Source organism: Anastrepha obliqua, chromosome 1 (assembly GCF_027943255.1).
Source record: "Anastrepha obliqua isolate idAnaObli1 chromosome 1, idAnaObli1_1.0, whole genome shotgun sequence".
Lineage (NCBI taxonomy): Eukaryota > Metazoa > Arthropoda > Insecta > Diptera > Tephritidae > Anastrepha > Anastrepha obliqua.
Window position 1 is genome coordinate 108,965,399 of NC_072892.1, and position 15,248 is coordinate 108,980,646.

The window sequence follows — 15,248 nt, forward strand, 5'->3', positions numbered from 1 at the left end:
ACGATTCAAAAAATAATGTGAAATTACAATTAATACAAATTTCGGTATTTTCGACAAACGAAAATGGTTTAATTTTAATGTAGAAATTAACTTATCGAACGGCTCTTCTAGTTTGTTAATTACTACATTTCAAGTCATTCCTCACAACATTGCCGCTCGTTAATTCTAAATAAATAAATTAAAACCTATGTAAGTCATAAATAAAAAGCCAATCTTGCCAGCTCAGTATTTAAGATTTTCAACTGAAAACAAAATTCCAGAATACTTTTTTCAAATATCGACGACTACATTCACTATAGTAGATATGTATGTATGTATGTGTATATATACATATGTGTACATAAATATATAGGTACATACTTAGATGATAGATTTTAGGGTGAACAGGTGAGGTGAAAAACTCAATAAGACAGTCAATTGAAAAATGTATAGAATTAAAAAAATGTATAGAATTAAAATAAAAACTTAACAAATCTAGCTGTAAATATTTGTTATAAGAATCAAAATAATAATGCATACAACGTAATTTCATAGATTTATGTTTATATATACCAACGATACCTACACCAAAACTTAACAATTCGTTTGATGTTTGCATTTGCAATTGCATTTACTGAAATATATTTTATTTTTAATTTTCGAAGTAATAATTTGTTTTGCCAAGCGCCCAAAAAGAAAGCTTAAAAGTACAAGTATAGAAAAGCGTTTTTGTTTATTATAATTACCGTCATCAAACTTAAATGAAATAGTACAAACTTAATTTACATTAAAGATCAAATAAGTAGATGATCCAATGACGGAAAAAATGTAGCTTTATGGCTCTTTGTTATTATTATTTTTACCTAACCACACATGCAAAGCCATGTATTAGTATATACATACATACATATATTTATGTATATGTATGTGTGTCTTACAGACTATGCAAATGAAAATTTGGAAACGTTTGGAGGAATGTATGGTGTTGCAATTTTGCGCGTGTATTGGAGTATATGTATACATACATATACATTGACGATATAAAACGTGTGTGTGTGATGTCGAATTTCGGCGTGCATTTAACTATAGAACGTAATACGTAATATGTAAGTTTGTAATAGTATTCTTATTTTTATATCATACTTAAGTAGTAGTGTAGAATGAGAATGAAGGAAACTGCGGAATTGTATGGAGTGTCGCGATAGTCAGGTGGTTTGGTCATTAGGCGCGAATGTTTCACTTTTTGTAAATGAACAAATTTTTTGTATCTGAACAAGGAAATTAGAAAAAAAAACAAATTTTTTATAAACTTGTTAAAACTTATTACCTAAAGTACATATTTGAAAAGAAATAAAAAAGTCAAATTTAATATATATTATAAAAAAATAAAAAAAAAAAATAAAAAAATACCAAATTCCATTACTTGTTTTATTGATGAACCTGTCTTTGAATAGCATTGTTAAGATTTTAATAACACGTTGCAGGAGCGACCTTTATTACCAGTGGATGGGTAAGTCTCGTAGCATTCCCACCTATGCACGAGTAAGTACAAAGACGCAAAAGCCAGGGGTTGCTTCAACCCACAAGCGCGCTTGGCAGGCTGAGAGAGGCTGCAGATGGACAAAACTGATGTTACTTGTCATATCCGACCGATTGTCGTAGGCTTTTAAGCAGAAGGGATTGTAGGCAGCTGGTTGGACTGATGACGGGCCACTTTCTTTGGGCGAAGCACATGGAAAAGGTAGTCAATTCAGGCTGTGTACGATGTCCAGCATGTGGAGAGGAGGATGAGACGGCGGACCACTTTCTGTGCATCTGACCGGCCTTCGCTCGAATCAGACTTGAGGTCTTTGGCACTGATGTGTTAAGAAAATACCACTTTTGCACCTTGTCACCACAAGATCTACTCAGATTTCTTCGGAGGTCGGGTAGATTTAAAGCAATTTAAAAAGGGAAACCGAGTGCAGTACAATGGACTTAATTTTGTCTGAGTGCTGTACTTGCTAGTTGTCCCGACAAAAAAAAAAAAGTGCAAAGACGAGGAAGTGTACTATTCTCACAAGAAGTTTACTATTCTATTCACGTAATCACTTAAAGTGGCGTAAAATTAATAATTGGGTCGGAAGATTTAAATTTTTTGCAAATTGCGACATACGTCGATTAGCCAAGGTTGTTCAACAAGTTTTGATACATATTCGATGTGTTTCTACTACCCCAAATTTTTTTTGTTATGTTGTATGCGAAATTTCATTCAATCTGTTCTCTGAATTCAACACAGTCACAGTATTTTCTACAATGGAAAAATCAATCATTTGGATGGTTTAAAAGCAAAATAAATTTATGAACCAATGTAGAAAGTGTGTAAGTAGTTTGCGCCATCAATTAGTACAGTAGAAAGATGGGTTGCTGCATTTAAGGTACTTGACCACTTTATAAGTTTCAAAAAATTAAATTTTTTTTTTTACATTTTTTCAATCCTTATACTTTTAAAAATCATCACCTGAAACTTTTTTTAAATTCGAATTCTAACAAAGTGAAATCAGTGAAAATGTGCAGGCGCATCCTGCACTCATTACTTGCTGACTCAGCGGAGGCAGCAATTAGACACGTTTCACCCATTGTGACTGGTTTCTTGCCAAAATACAGGTTTTAGTTTTTTTCAAAGTTTTCTCAGTGCTTGTTTATCTATTGATAGAAGTGTTGTGAATTTCTAAAATGCCTTCGTACAGAAAAGGTAGTAATTGGACGTTCTGCATACCAGTATGTGCTCGAAAAAGACGAAGAAAGAACTTACAATGCTGATAAAGCTAGCATGGCGGCGTCAAAAGAGGGTCGTTTGGCTAAGAAAGAGGTCCACCAACGAGAGGAAGATGCTTTTAATGAAAGTGGTATTCTTTTATATGGTCCAGGGATAGCAGATTAACAAATTGTAAGTAAATAACCTTGATTTTTATAAACTGTTTGAAAGAAAATAGCAAGTTTTAACTTTAAACGCGTTTTTCCAGAAATTACTTTTTTTCGAATGGCGGACACTTTATCTCCGAAACTGCTTAGCCGATTTTAATGATTTTGGTCTTGTTTTATTTGTTAAGATGTTTTGTATGCCAATTTACCACATTTTGCAAAAAAAAAGTTAATAAAGTATTGCTTTTTAAGCATAACATTGTGAAAAACAGGGGTGTTTTCTTAACTTTTTTTCAAACATCCGCCATTTTTTTATTATTTTTTTTTTTTGTCAGTTTGTGGTAAATTCTCACGCAAGGAACCTTCCTTTTGAAAACTTTGTTTCTCTCTTTTGTTTTAGAATTACCATTTCTAAGATTAACTGTCCGCCGCAAGACATGATTTTCTTCAGGCCTCGGCTTTGGCGCCTCCTGGATATATGTTAAAAAAAGAAATTTTAATAAATCAATTTTTTTTGTATTATATAAGCTCTAAATAAAAATTAAAAAAAAATTTATTTTAATATATTATACAGAACATGAAAAAAAATTATTGAATATGTTGTACTTTTTAGCTTTCCAAGGTGGTCAAGTACCTTAAACGTGGTCGTACAAGACTTGAAGATGATCCACGCCAAGCACGTCCAAGACCAGCAATAACAACAGAAATCATAGAAAAAAAATGTATTGGAAAATCGTCGAGTGACTCAAAGAGATTTGGTAGAATCCTTATGCATCTTATTGGGCAGTGTAAGCAAGATCTCGACTGAAGTATTGGGATTCAGAAAGCTGTGTTCACAATAGATACCGCAATCGCTAAAATTTACAGCGTTTTTGAAAGAATAAAACTGATTTTTTGCGATTCATCACTATGGATGAGATTAGGGGAGACTATGATGCTAAATCAAAACAATAGGCTAAAGAGTGGTGTGAACCCGGTTCTTCGGCTCCGAAATGAGTTAACATCAGTTTTTGGAGATGCGAAAGGAATTTCGTCTGTGGAGTATTTGCAAACTGGTAAAACAATGAATTCTGAATATTATCGTAACCGTTTAGACCAGCTGAAGGAAAAAATTCGTGAAAAATATCCAGTTTGCAAAAGAGAAAAACCTTTCCATCAGCTCACAAGAGCATTTTGATAATGGCTAAAATCCATGAAATAAGGCACGAAGGGGGAGCATCCCCCCTATTCACCAGCTGCCAGCGACTTCCATCTGTTTCCAGACCTAAAAATTCATGAGGGAAAAGCGTTTTTCATCAAATTATGAGGTCATAATAGTTGTAGAAGCGTATTTTGCAGCCCTATCAGATTCTCACTTCAGGAATGGAATTCATATATTCAAATCGTTGGGACAAGTATATTGTCCTCGGCCGGATATACACATACCCCACAAAGTTTGCGTTCACCCGAATAGCCTTCTTAAATTTATTAAAAACAAAATATAATATTATGATTAAATTGAAATCTTTACAATTTGTTTATTCACTACATTCCCAGCCTTTAAGGGCAAAAAAAAAACAAGATTCCTCACTTCACTGTTTAGATAACGGGAAAATAATTTCAGCAGCATATAAATCTGGCACCAAAAAGTCTGCGTTCAACTTGTTTATTTTAATGATACCGTTAATTTTAAGATATTTTTCCTTGTTTATATTAATTTTTGATTGCGCATTACTTCGACTGAATGTTAACAAAGCTTAGTTGAACATTTTATTTATAACTGGATATAATTAAAGAACATGGAAGGAAAGGGAAAAGAAATGAGGGTTTCTGAGAGAAAAATAATTATAAAAATGTGGAAAGACAGAAAAAGTTTCCGAAATATTGGAAAATCTATTGGGACAACGTATTCCTCTATTCAGCGAGTTGTAACAAATTTTCGGCAAACTGGAATTTCTACATCTAAGCCCAGGCCAGGGCGTCCGAAAAAATTATCGACTCGCGGAGAGCGTTCTATAATCAACTTGGCAAAGGTTAACCCCCGGATTACATCCTCAAAATTAGTTGAAAACATAAATCAAACATTTAAAAAAAGTATTTGCGCTGAAACTACCAGAAAAGTTCTACGTCAAGCTGGATACCATAGTAGAGTCGCCCGATGAAAGTTTTTCATTTCTCTTGTGAACAGACGTAAACGCATTCAGTTTGCTAATGAGTACATAAATAAGCCTCCCGAGTTCTGGAAAAAAGTAATATTTTCAGACGAAAATAAATTTTGTATATTCGGAATAAAAGGCCGTCAAATTGTTTGGCGAAAACCTGGAACTGCTCTTGAAAAGCAAAATCTTGTTGGCACGGTTATGCACGGAGGTGGCGGGGTTATGGTTTGGGGCTGCATGGCGGCAAATGGGGTGGGTCAGTTAGAATTTATTGTTTCGACGATGGATAAATGGGGATACTTGAACATACTAAAACGGAATTTAAAGCAAAGTGCAGAAAATCTCGGCTTATCAAGAACATTTTGGTTTCAACAAGATAACGACCCAAAGCACACAGCCGAGATCGTAAAGCTTTGGCTCTTGTACAACGCCCCAAAACAGCTTAAAACACCGCCACAGTCCCCAGATCTTAACCCCATTGAGCATCTGTGGGATCTATTGGAGAAAAGAATTCGTCAGCAAGTGATTACTAGTAAAGAGGCTTTGCGGAGTGTCATGCAGGCAGAACGGAGGAAGAAAACAGCAGAGGAAACAGAGAAACTAGTAAGTTCAATGCCAAATAGGCTGAGTGAAGTCCTGAAGCAACGTGGATATCCAACCAAATATTAGATTTAATTTTTGCATGTAGCATATCATGTTTTTGTATTAGACTTTAGGACTGAACGCAGACTTTATGGTCGTTTTATTTACTTGTTACAACCATTATTCACCATTATCTAAAAACTTATGTGGGGAATCTTGAAATTTATTTTTGTTTTCGAAACTTAAACATATAATAAACATATAAATATATACAAATTTATAAAAATTATAAAATCAGGTTGTGTGTTTCATTCACTAAAAATTTATTGTAGGGTGAACGCAGACTTTGTGGGGCATGTGTATGTAAATTCGCATCGTTCCGGTAACATAGAACTCACTCTCGTGGGAAAATTTGACACTTGTGAACTAGAAAAAGATACGCAAATACCAAAATAAAGATTTCCATCACTCAAAATCAGTTTTATTTTTAATTAGTAGAAAAGTTATTCAAGAACAAAATTGGATGATTAATTTTGCGCCACCTTGTAGTGGAGTCGGCACCGTAATTGTTGTAATAACATAAAACATTGGAACTATGAACTTAGAATGCGCTAAAATTTTGAAGACGCCTTAAAACAAAGGGTGCCTCCGCAGGCTTTGCACAAAAGATCGCTTTTAGTAGCTGTGCTCAGTAAATAATAAAACATTTCTCATGCATCGTCTGTTCTGAAAATACGGATATCGTGGCTCAGTATGTTTAGTAATCGGCATCGACAATAGCAAAGTTTTCAAATTTGTATGATTCTTGAGATTTCTCTTTCGTTTGTTTGTTAACAGTAATAGAAGCCCCGCCAATGTAGGGCATATCACCGGTCGTCTTCGTCTAGCTGATCTAAAGGTAGGCCCAGGAAACATGCTGTTTCGACGGGTTGGTTCCAGAGGAAGAGGGGTGTTAGATGAGTCGGTTTTAGAGGGCATGTGAAAAGGTGGTGCCTTCACATGCCGGACATATGTTTGGTATGTCGGTGTCGATTCTGGCTAAGTAGGAGTTTAACCTGCTAAAGTATCCAGAACGTAATTGTGCCAGTGTTACACGGTCTCACGGGAAAGCTGGAGCTCCTCATCTGCTATAGGTGGTGGTTGGACTCCGATTACGGCATTCACAGGACGGGGGCTTAAGAAGGTGGTGACGGTCTCCCGGTGAATGTCGTTTATTGACTGTCTAAACACTGTCTGGTCCAGTAAATTTCTGTCATTTTTGTCCTGACAGTTTTTTCTCTTTCGTCTTATTTATTGTCGAATTACGTTATGAAAAGTATGCATTAGTATACATTTTCAGACACTATTTTTTTAAATATGAATTAATTTAAGACAAGTGCTCGCGAAATTTTAAATGCTTTGAGTGATTCTCGATTTCTCAATTTTTCCGCTGAATACGGATCTGACTTCGCGATTTTGAGTAATTCCAGGTCGATAGTAAATAATTCCAGTTTCGATAAATTTGAGAGAAAAGTTAGGGAAGACAACGATTTGTTCGTAATTCACAAGGTAATTGAGACTGAATTACTTACGTAATTCGAAAGGTAATTGGGAAGTGAATTACGAATGGGAGAGTAAATTACGTGCTGTGGGAAGATGTGGTAGTATAAGTAATAACTTATATGGATGAAGGCGGTAGGGTGGAAAGAAGAGGAAAGGCAAATTATCGCGTCGAGTTGTAGAGGCAAGCAACGATGTCTTTGCTCGTAAAGACGATATAGATTATAAGGTTTGGCTATCCGAAGCAAAATTTATAAGTTGGGACATTTTACGATCTTGCTTTAATTTATTCATTCATTGTATGAAGTAAAATATTTCATATGGTTGCTATGGCTTTTAATAAGGTTGGTTGGCTTTATTAATTCGTTAGTTAAAAAAAGTTTATTACAGAAACAATTTAACAAGAAATGTTATAACAGTAACACAGTATCGTCTGAAAACAGGGGCCTTTACTTTCATACTTGGGCTACCACGTAATCTGGGAAGCAGATTTCTGTCCGCTAATTTCCTGCGTATTCACACACTTGCCCAATCAGCCGTTGCTCAGACATTAACGAGTTAACATGACTGTGTTGATTCTTTTGTATATCACCAACACAATCTCAGTTTTTTCGTAAACAAACCGTTGTCATGACCCCAGATACGTCAGCCAATCAACTAATTCTTTCCAATGCGCTCAAAGTCGGTTAACGGTCTGATCTTGACCACACCTCTAAAAATCTTTTCATCTTGCTTTTACGAGTATCTATTATAAGTCGGAAGTTTTAAGTCGATAGTAAGTTTGATTTGTGTTTTTTCCAAAGTAACTTTTCAGTGGCGCCGCACAGTGGGTAATAAGCGGAAAAAGTTATATTTGTTATGGTCAGATTTTTACGTATTTTATATTTATTACTTATACTACACCCTTTGGTTGATACCCCATACAAGATTTAACAGCAAATTTAATTTCAAGTTTGGCTTACAATAAAGCGACGGGACCAAATGCCTACATAAAAAAATTTAAGAATATATCTCTGTTTCAAGTGATAGAACTTTGAAACGAACATCAGTCTAAGAGAACATTTGTTATAACATCACTTGATTGATTGCCCGCTCACCCAATAATTAATATTTAATTAAAATTAACAATTTAATATTAAATATTTTATTTAAGTAAAATATAAAATATTTTTAAATATTTAATTTAAAGAAATTAATATTTTTTCCGCGCATTGCTTACTTCAATGGACTATATATTTTTTTATTTTCCAAAATTTTTTTTGTAATATATGGCTAATTATTTCCATAATAGTTAAGATAAATATCTAATCCACTCCATTTGCAATTATTTGTAATACTTTTTGTAAAAACTCTTTTTCTAGCGAACCGTTTTTTTCAAAAATCCAAGCATTAGAAATCATAAATAATGGAGGCAGTTAACTTTTATACAACCTAATAAATTACAAAAACGTAAGTTCTTATTTTTTATTGCATATTTTATTATCTGTTTCAGAAAGTAACACTTAATTTAGCAACTGTGACAAATTTCAAAATTCTGAATTCAGAGTTAGCTGAAATCGCGAAAATTTATAATTGAGAAAATTGATATCGGACTGCGTAAATTTTTGTTGCCTACTTTTTTCAAACAAGTGACATGCCGCATAGAGTAAAATAAAATATATTTTCTCACTAAGAGCAGGGATTGGCTAAATGGAAAATTTTCGGTTGATGGCATGGAAAAATTTGAACTAAGGCCTCCGAAATGATGTTACGGGAGCTAAATTTTTATTAGTTGGCATTACCGTCTGAGATTTTTAATAATTTTTTATTATTTTCAGTATTTAGGTTTTCATGAGATAATATTTTTGTAGACTTCGATTATTTTTTATTAATATAAATACCAATTAATTCAAAACTTAGTAGCCTTGAAGTTGAAGTGTCCACTAATTTAACTGTAAAAGATGGCGCAAAATTAGTCATCCATTCTTTCTAATAACTTTTATACATATACACACCCTCCCTTTTTGGATGTTTGGCAAAGCTTCTTCTTCGATTTGTGATGTGCGTCTTATGTTTTTCCACAAATGATAAAAAAAATGGTGTAGAGCAGTGGACATCTTTATTTGGACCTTTGTGCGCTCCATTACTTGTCTGTACTTCACAAGTGCCAAATATGATTGACGTACAACGCCAATTGCAAAAAGCATTTTCCAGTAGGGTGATTAATTTTGCGTCACCTTGTATTAATTAATAGGTCTATGGATAAGTTCGTGCGGTTTTACAACAGATGGCGTAACTTGATTATTATTCCATCGATCCACATTTCCAAACATTCATTGGAGAGCTACTGTCGTAAGGCACAAACGTCAGTATAAGTTTTTTATTTGAAGCGTAAACAACAATATTTTTACCACACTTGAAAATGTCGAATTTCGTGCCAAATAATGTGTTTTTGCGGGGAATTCTTTAATATGAAGAAAAAAGCAGCCGAAAGTCATCGTATCTTGGTGGAAGTTTATGGTGAGCATGCTCTAGCTGAGCGAACGTGCCAGAAGTGGTTTGCACGCTTTAAAAGTGGTGATTTTGGCCGCGCCGCCAAAGTTCATGGATACCGAATTGGAGGAATTGCTCGATCAAGATCCGGTTCAAACGCAAGAAGAGGTTGCAAAAACTTTGGGAGTTGATCAATCAACCATTTCCAAACGTTTAAAAGCCATGGGAATGATCCGAAATTCAAATTTCGAAAAAAAAAACCGCACGAACTATGAATAAGTTCGTGCGGTTTTACAACAGATGGCGTAACTTGATTATTATTCCATCGATCCACATTTCCAAACATTCATTGGAGAGCTACTGTCGTAAGGCACAAACGTCAGTATAAGTTTTTTATTTGAAGCGTAAACAACAATATTTTTACCACACTTGAAAATGTCGAATTTCGTGCCAAATAATGTGTTTTTGCGGGGAATTCTTTAATATGAAGAAAAAAGCAGCCGAAAGTCATCGTATCTTGGTGGAAGTTTATGGTGAGCATGCTCTAGCTGAGCGAACGTGCCAGAATTGGTTTGCACGCTTTAAAAGTGGTGATTTTGGCTTGGAAGACGAAGAACGCGAGGGTGCGCCGCCAAAGTTCATGGATACCGAATTGGAGGAATTGCTCGATCAAGATCCGGCTCAAACGCAAGAAGAGGTTGCAAAAACTTTGGGAGTTGATCAATCAACCATTTCCAAACGTTTAAAAGCCATGGGAATGATCCGAAAGGTAGGCCATTGGGTGCCGTATGAATTGAAGCCAAGAGACGTTGAACGCCGTTTTATGGCATGCGAACAACTGCTTCAACGGCACAAAAGAAAGGGTTTTTTGCATCGAATTGTGACTGGCGATGAAAAGTGGGTCCATTACGACAATCCAAAACGTCGGGCAACGTATGGATACCCTGGCCATGCTTCAACATCGACGTCGGCGCAGAATATTCATGGCCTGAAGGTTATGCTGTGTATCTGGTGGGACCAGCTGGGTGTTGTGTATTATGAGCTACTGAAACCAAATGAAACGATTACGGGGGATGTCTACCGACGACAATTGATGCGTTTGAGCCGAGCACTGCGAGAAAAACGGCCGCAATACGCCGATAGACACGACAAAGTTATTTTGCAACATGACAATGCTCGGCCACATGTTGCACAAGTGGTCAAAACATACTTAGAAACGCTCAAATGGGATGTCCTACCCCACCCGCCGTATAGTCCAGACCTTGCGCCATCCGATTACTATCTCTTCCGATCGATGCAACATGGCCTGGCACTTCCGTAATTACGATGAAGTCAAAAAATGGATCGATTCGTGGATTGCGGCAAAACCGACCGAATTTTTCACAAAGGGAATCCGTGAATTGCCAGAAAGATGGGAAAAAGTAGTAGTAAGCGATGGACAATACTTTGAATATTAAATTTGTAACCATTTTACGTCAATAAAGTTTCAAATTTCGGAAAAAACCGCACGAACTTATTCATAGTCCTATTATGAAATATGGAAATGATCGAAAATAATTAAAAGTGTACTTTATGTGACGCATTTCACCGAGAAATTAAAGTTTTTGTTTTAATCTTAAAAGTTAACCAGTTTTACGAGTACTCCTCGTGAGGCACCATTTTTATTTACAGCATATAGAGTTTCCACCTTTCATTTTTGTATAACTCAGTTGAGACACGTTTGCACTTTGTATGATATAATAAGAGGAGGAAGGAAAGGGAAAACAATCACTCTGATTTGGGAAGTTATTACTTATATACTAAAATACAAAATTACAAAGTTTGATCGAAAAATTTTACAAAATGGCGGCATTGGAGACATTTTTGTAATGTGGTTTCTCTTGAAGGAGCTCCGCGGCACGCAGCACAGAGGGTGCAAATTTTAATCTGGAACAAAGAAACATTTTTTTTCTTAATCTAGATAAGAATAGCTAGAGAAACACGTAGGGGATTTAAAAAATATTTATTTTTGTGGAATTAGCAAGCATTTGAAGGAAAAAACTCTATTTTGGACTAAAAAAACGGCACTTAAATAATTATAACAATCCTTTAAATTAATCTATCGAAAATCCCCTACGCTCTTCTCTTAAGAAGGTTATTATACAGACGTGGTGAAAAATCTGATTAAAAATATTTAAAATTGTTTGAGTTATGCTGCGTGCCAATTTCAGAAAACGTGTTTTGAGAAAAACGCGTTTAAAGTTTGGAAATTTGGAGAAGTCGTTAGGTAGCAGTCACTAACGCTTGGTTAAAAGCTTAAAATATTTATGAAATAAACTTCGGTAACGTATAAAACTTTTTGTTCTGTATTTTAAAAGGTTCAAAGAATTTTTTAAGCTTATAAAAAAAAATCAATTTTTTGAAATTTCTACAGTGGTGTTACCCCTTAAATGAAATCAGTTACATCCATTTTAAACGAGTTTACTTATTTTAATATTATAAATCTATGGGCAAAATTCTTCGATGCGCGAAATGTTTAAGGCGTTCTTGAGGTTAGGTTTGTATGGGAGGTATGTATATGTCTAAGTAAATTGATTTTGCTAATTTTTTGCACGTTTAATTACTGTATTATTGTTAATTTATGGAAGGATTATCAGAGTCCTACATTCATCGTTGCACTTTATGCGACATTTGTAAACGTTTTTGAGGTTAGGTTTGCATGAGAGTTATGTGTTAAAGTAAATGGATTTTGCTAATTTTATGTTGGTTTACTTACTATATTATTATTAATATATGAGGAAATTTCGTAGTCCTACGTTCTACGTTTTTGAAGTTAAGTTTGTATGGGAAGTTTGTGTTAAAGTAAATCAAATTTACCTACACAGTGTGCATCGAAACCGGAACCAAGCAAAGGGCTGTGATTGTCTTTGACGAATTCCTTATTAAGATGTTTTGTTTTTTGTTTTTGTATTTTGAAGTGAATGAAAATCAATGTTGTACTATTTGGTAATTATTTATTTTTTATTACACAATTCAGAGTCATAGTAAATAATTTGTTTTCCAAAATTGTTTGCTAAAAGTTTTATAGTTACATTCAAATCTTGTTTATTTGTATGCATATTTAGATATTTTGCTTTTCTTCCGCAACTCTTACAACTGTAGTTATTAGCATATTTGCTTTTATTTAACAACCAATTAAGAAATGACACGCTGATATAAAGCGAATTGCGCGACTATTTTGTACCGACATGAAATATACATAGAACTTAGCTATGTCTATATGTAATACCATGAAAATTTGAGCATTGGAATGTGTTTTCAGTTTTTGTTTTATACATTTTCATCACGAAGCATGCACATAACAGTTATGTACAGTAGTAACAAAGTACTTTGAGCAATTTTGAATGCACTGACTATGCTGAGATTGTATGTAGAGCTTCATAATTCCACCTATCGCTGCATTTTATTTATTCTTTTTTTATTTCATTATAAAAATACTCGATTCATATTTGTACATGAAACATTGTATGCGTTGTAAAGATATATTTATAATATGTATCTGTTATCTTTTACACTTTTTTTATAAAAACTTTGTTATACATTTATATTTTAGTTTTTGTGTTTTTTTTCATGCAAATGTGCAGTGAAAAGGATTGCTTATAAAATATACATGTAAAGCTTATAAATGCAAAAAACAAAAAAAAATTCCTCACCTGGGGAAAAAATTGTTAAATAAACGTATAAGTTCCTTCTTATTTGCGATTAGGAAATTTATGACTTATTACTTGAAGCCTAATATTAAAAAATTTATTGAATATAAATAGCTTTAGTTACAAAAGCATAATATGTATATCGCTCGTTTGCTAGAAGAGCATAGCTTGAAAAATCCAAAATTTGAGAAAATGGAATGAATTCACACAGCATACAAGAAGAATTGGTAGCCATTTCTGCATACTCATTTACAATAATAACTTTTTGGGGTTATGTTGTTCTTCCTCCAAACGAGCGATATGTGGACATACATTCATACGTCACATATCGCAACTTACAATTGCTTTCATTTTTGTGACATACAGTCCGGTTTATGGCAGAAAATGGTTATTGAATCAACCTCAAATACAGTATAGTAATCCAAGGTTTTCTGATAATTCAAGTGAAGACTGTACTTTGCTCGAAAATAAATATGCAACTAAATGTTGTTCCATCTAACGGTATTTCGCAGCAGTAAAACTTCAGCAGTTGTAATACTGTGCTTGATTTATTGCTCACTTGAATAGAAGCACTCAGTTTGCCTACATTATTTGAGCATTAAAGCTGTGACAAGGGATAGTTTTTTTTAAGCATTCATTGTGTTTGGTCGAAAACTTCTTAATTCTAATAAAAGGTTGAACAGATCGCGAAAAAGGACAAATCAATATCATGACTCAGAGGGACTTTTAAATCGCCAAATTACCAAAAAGATTGGTTGAAGTCTAAGTGTTGTGGGTCTTTACGTAAAACAAGGTGCCTCCTATGGTAAAAACTACAAAGGCAGAACTCCGACGGCTTTAACACCGAAGGAAACCTGCAAAATCCTTAGGATCGCATCAAATTAAAGAAATAGCAAATGTTGTAGCCAGTAAATTCACTGTTCGAAGGGCTATTCTAAAAGCGTCACATCAGAAAAAAAACATTTTGCAAGGGGCAACATGGCTTGAAGTTCGTTTTATAAATAACGCTCCCGGTGAACGGAAAAAAGTAGTATTTAGTGACGACAAGAAGTGCAATCTGAATGGGTTGGATGGATACAATTGCCATTTCCATGACTTAAGAACGGAGGAAAGATGTTTGAGTCGACATCCCAGCCGTGAAGTTGATGTTATGGTATGGGGAGCAATATTTTGCTATAGCGTGTTCGAATTGAAAATTGTAGACTACAAAATGACGGGAAACAGCTATAAAGATCTGTGGGAATCAACTCTTCCCGAGACTCGTGAAACATTTGGACCTATTAATGTGAGCGTTCAACAGGATAATGCACCTGTACACACTTCAAGTGTGGTCAAAACTTGGATTGCGTGCCAAATCGTTGAAACTTTAGCATGGAAACCGTATGCCCCGGATTTGAACATTATTGAAAATCTATGGGGATGGCTAGCTCGTAAGGTTTATGAGAATGGACAACAATTTGAAGATAAAAATGCTTTAATTCGAATCATTAAAACGGACTAGTCGAAAATTTCATTTAATTTCATTTCAAATTCCATTCATCAACGTATTTACGAAGTAATTTAAAAACAAGTTGGCAGCACAAACTATTAAGCTTTAATTAATAAATGTAAAAAAAAATTAAATACAGGGTAGCTGATGAAAGCCGATACCAAAAAAAAAATTGAATAACTTTTTTCTTTTTAAGTTATCTGTTCCATTTTTGTTTTAATTTGCAGATTGATCTTTAAAATTTATTAAAATGGATAACTGGGACACGCAAACAAGAATTTGGATAGTCCGCCGCTATCACGCACTGGAGTCCGTAGTTTTGGTGCAGAGAGAGTACAGGCGGATGTTTGGCGGCGATCCCCCGAGCAGATGGACCATAATGAGACTGGTGAATAATTTTGCTGAGCAAGGAACAGTCGCAAGAAGGCCTTATCATCGAAACCCACCAGTTCGGAC